Here is a 9439-nt window from a genome sequence, read left to right as displayed (position 1 = left end):
TAACCCAGACTACATTTACAGGAAAAAGAACAATGTATTAGCTCATAGAACTGAAAGCACAGGAATAAGTGCCTGTTTCAGGCAAAATTAGATCCAAGGCCTCCAACAATGTTTTCTGGAAATTGTTGCTCTGATTCTGCTTTCCTCTTGATGTGATTTGGATGTGTGTCACTGCCCAAATCTCATTTTGAATTATAATCTCCAATGTTAGCAGTAGGGCCTGGTGGGAAGTGATTTAAATCATGGGGGCAAATTTCTCATGAATTGTTCGGCACAGTCCCCTTGTTGCTGTCCTCAAAATAGTGAGCAAGTTCTCGAGAGATCTGGCCATTTAAAAGTGAATGAAACCGAGACAGCCAAGTGTAAAGGGGTCCCCAGAGAAACTCCAAATGGCCTGCGCACTGGGAGGGGTGCACACTGGGGTGGAGCCTCGGGAAGTTGGTGCTGTTTGCAGCCGGAAGGAGCCTGGCCCCTCCTCTTCCTGGGCGGAACGTGGGATTCAGTCTGCGAGGTGGGAAGCACACTAGCAGGGTTCTGGCTTTGTAGAAGGTCCCTGTTGGGGTTTTTTTCCCTTTTGCCCAATAATTTCCATTTATTCTCACCCTTCAAAGTGTCTGCAAGCCTGATCTCTCATGGCCATGTGACAAGAACCCAGCTCTTAGCTGAACTAAGGGAAAAGTCCTACAACAAAACCTCCCTCCCCACTCTCTATCTCTCTTCCTCCTGCTCCAACTATGAGAGAAGCCTGCTCTCCTTTCACCTTCCCCCATGATTGTGCAGCCTGAAGAACCATGAGCCAATTAAACCTCTTTTCTTATAAATTATCCAGTCTTAGGTATTTATTTATAGCAATGTGAGAATGAACTAATAGACTTCTCTATTAAGCTTCATTTTCAGGCAGGCTCCCTCACCCCTTCTGGAGAACATCAGCTACTCTAGGCTTACAGTCTACAGTTTAACAATCCCAGGGAAAAAAACAAGACCCTTTTTCAATATTTCCAGCAAAAGTCCAGGCATTGATACCAATTGGTACAGCTTGGTCCTGTGCCCATCACTGGTTGGGCCAATTACTGTGCCTAGAAGGACATGTGGTCTGATACATTAAGCTCACATCATGACCTTGCCTCTGACACCTGTAGGAGGGATGAGAGCTCCTCTTTATAGGACTGAATTGAGAGTGGGAGGGCTTAGCTCTCCAGAAGAAAACAGGTGCACTGTTCCTCAAAGAAGGAGTGTTGGGAAGGTGAAACAAGTGTTCACTCACCCAGTGGCCTAGGAAGCCACTTCTGCCATAAAATTGCAATACGGGTAAATGCTGGCGCTCTGAACACAGGCAGGGGTGGGCTTGAGTCCTTATGACTTATTAGTATGAGCTCAGTGAATGATTTCACTCCTCTAGGCCTCAGGTTTCTCACTGTAAAGTGAGAATACTGCCTTCTTTGTGGGTATACTGGGAGAGTGAAATGAAACAATATTAAATATTCATTCAAAGCTAAAACTAATAGTACCTTTTCCCAACCTCCCCTAGCAGCTTCAGCTTAGATTAAACTGAAAGTAGATTTTGTCTGCTTTCTTCATAACTATTTCCCTATTCTTTATAGAAAGTAGGCATCCTTGTATACAGTTGCCATAGTGTCAACATTTGTTGAATAAATGAATGAATGATGACAAAATTAATACATTTCTGGAGAATTCCTACCTTTCAAATATCAGCTCCCAAGCCCTAGCAAACAGAATGAATTATCCCCTCCTCTGTGTCTGCTGGTATTTTTAATTAACTCCTCTTCCAGCTCTTATCAGCCAGAATGTGAACCAGGACTGTGTGTGACTCAACTCAAGCTCCTACTGCCTAGCACCCAGCCCAGTTTATGTTGCTGAATAAAAAAGATCAGCTAGTCCAAACGCCTCACTTTGCAGATGTTCTAATAGAGCCCCAGAGAGGTTAATTTGCCAGAAGCCCCACAGCTTACCGAGTGATCCATGACTTCTAGTCTATTCTTTTTTCTACTTCATAATCAGGACTCAGTTTTTTTCATGCTGCCATGAGCAATGCACACTGCCAGGAATAAAGCGAAGTTCTTGGTCCTCTAGAAAGGAAGGGGCATCTTCAGTATGAAAAGTCATCATCCTTAAAGAGTGGCATCAAGTACCAAATGCAAGTGTAAGGGTCATTCACTTGCTTCATACCACATATAAACACATTTTTAGTTTCAACATTTTTGTTTTTATTTTTGTTTTTGCAACCTTTGCTTCTTTCCAATAACTCAGGCAAGGCTCAGCCATTCCTACCTATCCTACCCACACATGCATACCCAATTCCCAACTATGGTTGGAGGAGGCCAACAGGCCTTATTCAGGCTGGAGACTGAATGCTAAGCCCACAGCAGTGGGTTGTTAACCTCCTCACACTATGCCATCCCTTTTTCTGTCTGAAGGAAGCGGTCCCAGCAGGTACTAAGCTAGCATCTCCCCTTCCCTGACTGCTCCTAAACCCAGTTTCCCAAAATCCACGTACCCTGCCCAGTTAAATTCTATTCAAACAGAATCCACCAGAAACACATTCAAGATTATTTATGCTATTTTCCTTCCTGGAGACTATGAAAAGACATTTCTCTTATTCATTTACTAATTCAACAAACATTTTAGCAGATACCTGTACTATGTGCCAGGCACTGAGCGTACGAGAACAAATAAATGAATCATGAAGAATGTATGCAGGGCTAAGGCAACTATGTAATCCCTTAATAGTTTTTGTATCAGAATCCCCAAAGCAGAACTTTCTCATTCACCAACCTCTCCCCGCACCCCTCCCCCCACAAACACCAATATTTAACTCAAAGAGCATGTCGTTAATAGCTTTTTAATTAAGAGGAAAGTTTCTTTCAAGGTAAGCTGAATCTTTTGGCTGCAAAAAGGTGTTCTTCTTATAAAAATAAAAAAACAGCAGGTAGGTCTCTCATATTGATAGAAAGAAGGTTGATGGTGATGTATTCACTGCTTCCTTAATACCAGGAGGAAGGGATGAATCTAAACTCAAAGTACGTGGAATGTTTTGATGTGAGAAGAAAGCAAAACACGTAAGACTCCATCAAAAATCCCGTTTGGAGGAGCTCAGAGGAGCAAGACATTTCTCCAAGACTCAGGTGCACAGCTAATATATCTGAATGAATTAACTCGGCTATGCATATTTTTCTTCCTCTCTTATTCCTAATGAATTCATTCATTTTGAAAATTTAATGACCCTAACTTAGTAGTGTTAAGCCAGGCTTCTAGAATGTTCCCTAGTATTCCAAAGCTCCTTCCTTGCTAATTGTAAAAAAGTTTCCTTTTCAATTTATAAAAAGAGACATCTTGGCTTCTCATTTGTGCAAATATGTCATTTTCGAGTGAGGAAACTGAGACCCAGAGTACACAGCTAAGTAGCTCTAGATCCAAGACCCAAGCCTCTTAACTACATATTGAGAATTACACTTAAAGAAGTCCATTCGATAACTGTATTCCTTGAAATTTACATAATAGTCTACCAATTATTAAGGGTCTATTATGTACTAGGTACTTTACATATTTTTTTCTTTTAAGCCTCAAGTAAAACCTCCAAGATAGGGGTCACTAACGGATGCTGTTGAAGTGTTTAAATAATACCATTATATAGCACTTAGGGTGTACTGAATACTTCCTACATATTATCTCCAATTTTCACAAAAACCCTGCAAAGTATCATCAACCTTGTTTTATAGATACAAGACCTGGGTCTCGGAGGGATAAAGCAACTTGCGAAGCTCACGCAGCTAGGACATGAGTAGGGCTGCATCCAGATCTCAAAGCCTGTGTGCTACCCCTGAAATGCTGCCCATGTAGGTAGCCATAGGCCTATCTCAGCCCAAATAAATAGCATCAAGGACTCTTTCTCTCAGCGGGCCTATTGTACACCATAGAAACACTCCCCAGCATGAGGTAGCTAACTAGAGTGATGGTGCAACTGATAAGGTAGGTGACACTTCCAGGCAGGGCCGAGCTCTCAGCATAGTAGTGCCATGTAAGGGGACCTTGCATTATGGTTCTATCTGGGCCTTGGCTTGTCAGAGCCTGGAATTTCGCCCTAACATTTCATTTAGGGGTGGCCGGTATCCTTAAATTTTGTTTAATTTTAGCTGTATCACAAAACAACTATCATATGATTATAACGATGATGATGCTGATAACTACCATTTATTGAGTCCTATGTCACATGATGTGCTTTATGTACTTTGTCTCTAATTACTATGGAGACTGACTTACCCACCTAAAATGAAGCCCATTTCTCTTTCAGGACACATCCACCTGTTGAATTGTGGTGTTTAAGAGATTTTTTTTCAGAACTGTTGCAGACAGAGGTGAGTTCCTATCTCCTTCTGCAATTACCTGCTGAATATCCTTGAGTGAGAGGTCATTGCCATAAAAATAACTTGCCAAAAGTTAATTTTCCTTATGCATAAGTCGTTGTTGTGGTCTGTTCAAGCTGCTATAACAAAATGCCATGGGCAGAAATTAATTACTCATGGCCCTAGAGGCTGGAAGTGCAAAGTCAAGACACTGGCAGATTTGGAGTCTGGTGAGGGTCTGCTTCCTGGATCATAGATGGCTGTCTTTTTCTGTGTTTTCACATGGTAAAAGGGGTGAGGAATCTTTCCGGGGTCTCTTTTATAAGGCCACTTGCTCTTTTAAATAAGGGTCCCACGTTGTTGCCAAGTGTACAAAAATAGCAGAAAAGCTAAAATCAAAATGTTGGACTAAGATTAGATGCAGGAAAAGATGTAGACAGGATGTAAAAAAAACAAGTATGTAGAGTCATGAATGGCTCAAAGTCAGACACAACAGCATCACAAATAACAGTCTAAACACTGGTCATCTCTGAGATGTCTTCCACAGATTAATCTCACCCATTGCATACAGATGCTTCCATTTTATCTTAACATTTCGAGGTGATTCATTTTATTTTGAGGACCTACGTGCCATTCATTTTCTTCCACAGCTGCACCAACATACACACACATGCTCAAACATTAGTCTCAACCAAAAATTATATACACAAACAGACTGAAGCTGGGGATGCAGTCAGTCAGCCAGAAGTTGTTTGGTAAATTATCTATTCATTTGGAAGAAAAACAAAGTTAGATCCCTATCTCAAGCTACTGAATGAACAAAATTAAAACTCCAAAATGTAAACATTAAAAAAAACTATAAACATACCAGAGATGATACTTCAAGTTAGAGCAGCCTAAAAAGGTGGACAAATCCTCTCCCCGCCAAAACAAATATAAAAGTATAAAGTTGTTTTGCTCACTTCAGCAGCACGTGAACTAAAATTGGAATGATACAGAGAAGATTAGCATGGCCCCTGCACAAGGATGACACGCAAATTCATGAAGCATTTCATTTTTAAAAAAGTATAAAATTGTTTAAACAAGCGTTTTAGGACTGGAAATCAACCAAAAGCAAATAATAAACTAAAAGGGTCTATTCATGAAATCTACCCAAATGTCATATAAGAACAGCAAGAGTCTGAACTTACTGATTATTTCCTTCTATCATCTCACATCTATAGACATAGATAGATGAGTAGAAATTATCCTTTCTGCAGCCAGGCGAGGTGGTTCACACCTGTAATCCCTGCACTTTGGGAGGCCGAGGCAGGTGGATCACCTGAGGTCAGGAGTTCGAGACCAGCCTGGCCAACAATGATGAAACCCCACCTCTACTAAAAATACAAAAGTTAGTCGGGCATGATGGCGGGTGCCTGTAATCCCAGCTACTTGGGAGGCTGAGGCAGGAGAATCACTTGAACACAAGAGGCAGAGGTTGCAGTGAGCCAAGATAGTGCCACTGCATTGTGGGCGACAAGAGCAAAACTCTACCTCAAAAAAAAGAAAGAACGAAAGAAAGAAAAATTATCCTTTCTGAAGAACACAGAAAAAAAAGGCTGGAGAAAAATGATCAGAGCCTCAGAGACCTCTGGGACAACATCAAGCACACAAACATACATATAATAAGAGTCCTGAAGGGGAGGAGAGCAGAAAAAAGGTTAAAAAAATTTTTTTTGAAGAAATAATGCCCTGAAAACCTCCCAACTATGCTGAAAAACATTAATCAGCAGGTTCAAGAAGCGCCACAAACCTAGGTAAGAAAAACACAAAGAGATTTGCACATCATAGTTAAATTGCTAAAAGCCAAAGACAATTTAAAAATCTTGAATGCAGTAAGAGAAAAATAACTCCCATGTACAGAAGAACAACAACATATTTAACAGCTGAGTTTCCATCAGAATCAATAAAGGCCAAAAGGCAGTAGAACAACATATTCAAAAGACTCAAAGAAAACAGTGTCAACCAATATGTCCAGCAAAATCCAGCATATAAACAGAACCAAAGACAAAAACCACATGATTATCTCAATAAATGCAGAAAAGGCCTTTGACAAAATTCAACAGCACTTCATGCTAAAAACGCTCAATAAATTAGGTATTGATGGGACGTATCTCAAAATAATAAGAGCTATCTATGACAAACCCACAGCCAACATCATACTGAATGGGTAAAAACTGGAAGCATTCCCTTTGAAAACTGGCACAAGACAGGGATGCCCTCTCTCACCACTCCTAGTCAACATAGTTCTGGCCAGGGCAATCAGGCAGGAGAAAGAAATAAAAGGTATTCAATTAGGAAAAGAGGAAGTCAAATTGTCCCTGTTTGCAGATGACATGATTGTATATCTAGAAAACCCCATCGTCTCAACCCAAAATCTCCTTAAGCTGATAAGCAACTTCAGCAAAGTCTCAGGATACAAAATCAATGTGCAAAAATCACAAGCATTCTTATACACCAGTAACAGACAAACAGAGAGCCAAATCATGAGTGAACTCCCATTCACAATTGCTTCAAAGAAAATAAAATACCTAGGAATCCAACTTACAAGGGATGTGAAAGGCCTCTTCAAGAAGAACTACAAACCACTGCTCAATGAAATAAAAGAGGATACAAAGAAATGGAAGAACATTCCATGCTCATGGATAGGAAGAATCAACATTATGAAAATGGCCATACTGCCCAAGGTAATTTATAGATTCAATGCCATCCCCACCAAGCTACCAATGATTTTCTTCACAGACTTGGAAAAAACTACTTTAAATTTTATATGGAACCAAAAAAGAGCCCGCATTGCCAAGTCAATCCTAAGCCAGAAGAACAAAGCTGGATGCATCCCACTACCTGACTTCAAACTACACTACAAGGCTACAGTAACCAAAACAGCATGGTACCGGTACCAAAACAGAGATATAAACCAATGGAACAGAACAGAGCCCTCAGAAATAATACCACACATCTACAACTATCTGATCTTTGACAAACCTGACAAAAACAAGAAATGGGAAAAGGATTCCCTATTCAACAAATAGTGCTGGGAAAACTGGCTAGCCTTATGTAGAAAGCTGAAACTGGATCCCTTCCTTACACCTTATACAAAAATTAATTCAAGATGGATTAAAGACTTAAATGTTAGACCTAAAACCATAAAAACCCTAGTAGAAAACCTAGGCAGTACCATTCAGGACATAGGCATAGGCAAGGACTACATGCCTAAAACACCAAAAGCAATGGCAACAAAAGCCACAATTGACAAATAGGATCTAATTAAACTAAAGAGCTTCTGCACAGCAAAAGAAACTATCATCAGAGTGAACAGGCAACCTACAGAATGGGATAAAATTTTTACAATCTACCCATCTGACAAAGTGCTAATATCCAGAATCTACAAAGAACTCAAACAAATTTACAAGAAAAAAAAACCCCATCAACAAGTCAGCAAAGGATATGAACAGACACTTCTGAAAAGAAGACATTTATGCAGCCAACAGACACATGAAAAAATGCTCATCATCACTGGCCATCAGAGAAATGCAAATCAAAACCACAATGAGACACCATCTCACACCAGTTAGAATGGCGATCATTAAAAAGTCAGGAAACAACAGGTGCTGGAGAGGATGTGGAGAAATAGGAACACTTCTACACTGTTGGTGGGAATGTAAACTAGTTCAACCATTGTGGAAGTTGGTGTGGCGATTCCTCAGGGATCTAAAACTAGAAAAACCATTTGACCCAGCCATCCCATTACTGGGTATATACCCAAAGGACTATAAATCATGCTGCTATAAAGACACATGCACACATATGTTTATTGTGGCACTATTCATAATAGCAAAGACTTAGAACCAACCCAGATGTCCAACAATGATAGACTGGATGAAGAAAATGTGGCACATGTACACCATGGAATACTATGCAGCCATAAAAAATGATGAGTTCATGTCCTTTGTAGGGATATGGATGAAGCTGGAAACCATCATTCTCAGCAAACTATTGCAAGGACAAAAAACCAAACACCGCATGTTCTCACTCATAGGTGGGAATTGAACAATGAGAACACATGGACACAGGAAGGGGAACATCACACACTGGGGCCTGTTGTAGGGTGGGGGGGGAGGGATAGCATTGGGAGGTATACCTAATGTTAAATGACGAGTTAATGGGTGCAGCACACCAACATGGCACATGTATACATATGTAACAAACCTGCATGTTGTGCACATGTACCCTATAACTTAAAGTATAATAAAAAATATATATATATATAAAGAAGCTAAAATAAATTCATTCAAAGATATACAAAAACAGGCCGGGCACAGCAGCTCACGCCTGTTATCCCAGCATTTTGGGAGGCCGAGGCGGATGGGTCACTTCAGCTCAGGAGTTTGAGATCAGCCTGGCCAACATGGTGAAACCCCATCTCTACAAAAAATACAAAAATTAGCTGGGCGTGGTGGCAGTCACCTATAGTCCCAGCTACTCTGCAGACTGAGGCACAAGAATCACTTCAACTCCGGAGGTGGAGGTTGCAGTGAGCCAAGATCGTGCCACTGCACTCCAGCCTGGGTGACAGAGCGAGATTCTGCTCAAAAGAAAGATGAACAAAAACAGAATCTGTAGCTAGCAGAACTGTCCCATGAGAAATACTAAAGGAAGACTTTCAGGTTGAAAGAAAATGGTACCAGAAAATGAATCCGCAGAAAGAAATGAAGAGCAATGGAAATGATAAATATGTGGGTTAGCATAAAGGGCTGTATGAACAGGTTTTTTTCTCTTTTTTTTATATGAGTTTGTTTTAAATGTTCTGTTTAAATATATATTTATAGATTATGTAAGTTCATATGATATATATATATACATTTATTAATATAAAATAGTTTAAAATGTTTGTTTAAATATTATATGACTGCACAAGGCAATCACTCTATCACTGTTCTGTCGGATTTATGGCATATATAAGTATAATAAATATAGCATTAATGGCTCAAAGAATGGGGAAATTGAGCTATATTAGAACAAAGTTGTTATATTTTTCA

General features: G+C 40.1%; 1 non-coding gene across 1 annotated transcript; it reads left to right on the top strand.

The window, feature by feature from the left end:
• The first annotated feature begins 5315 nt into the window (after positions 1 to 5315).
• On the top strand, positions 5316 to 5422 carry LOC129523953 (U6 spliceosomal RNA). Its single transcript, XR_008667583.1, has one exon. It is a non-coding gene; the product is annotated as a U6 spliceosomal RNA (small nuclear RNA).
• The last annotated feature ends 4017 nt before the right edge of the window (positions 5423 to 9439 follow it).

This window comes from Gorilla gorilla, chromosome 6 (assembly GCF_029281585.2).
Source record: "Gorilla gorilla gorilla isolate KB3781 chromosome 6, NHGRI_mGorGor1-v2.1_pri, whole genome shotgun sequence".
Classification (NCBI taxonomy): domain Eukaryota; kingdom Metazoa; phylum Chordata; class Mammalia; order Primates; family Hominidae; genus Gorilla; species Gorilla gorilla.
The sequence above is the reverse complement of the archived record's forward strand: the minus strand, read 5'-3'. Positions and strand labels throughout refer to the sequence as shown.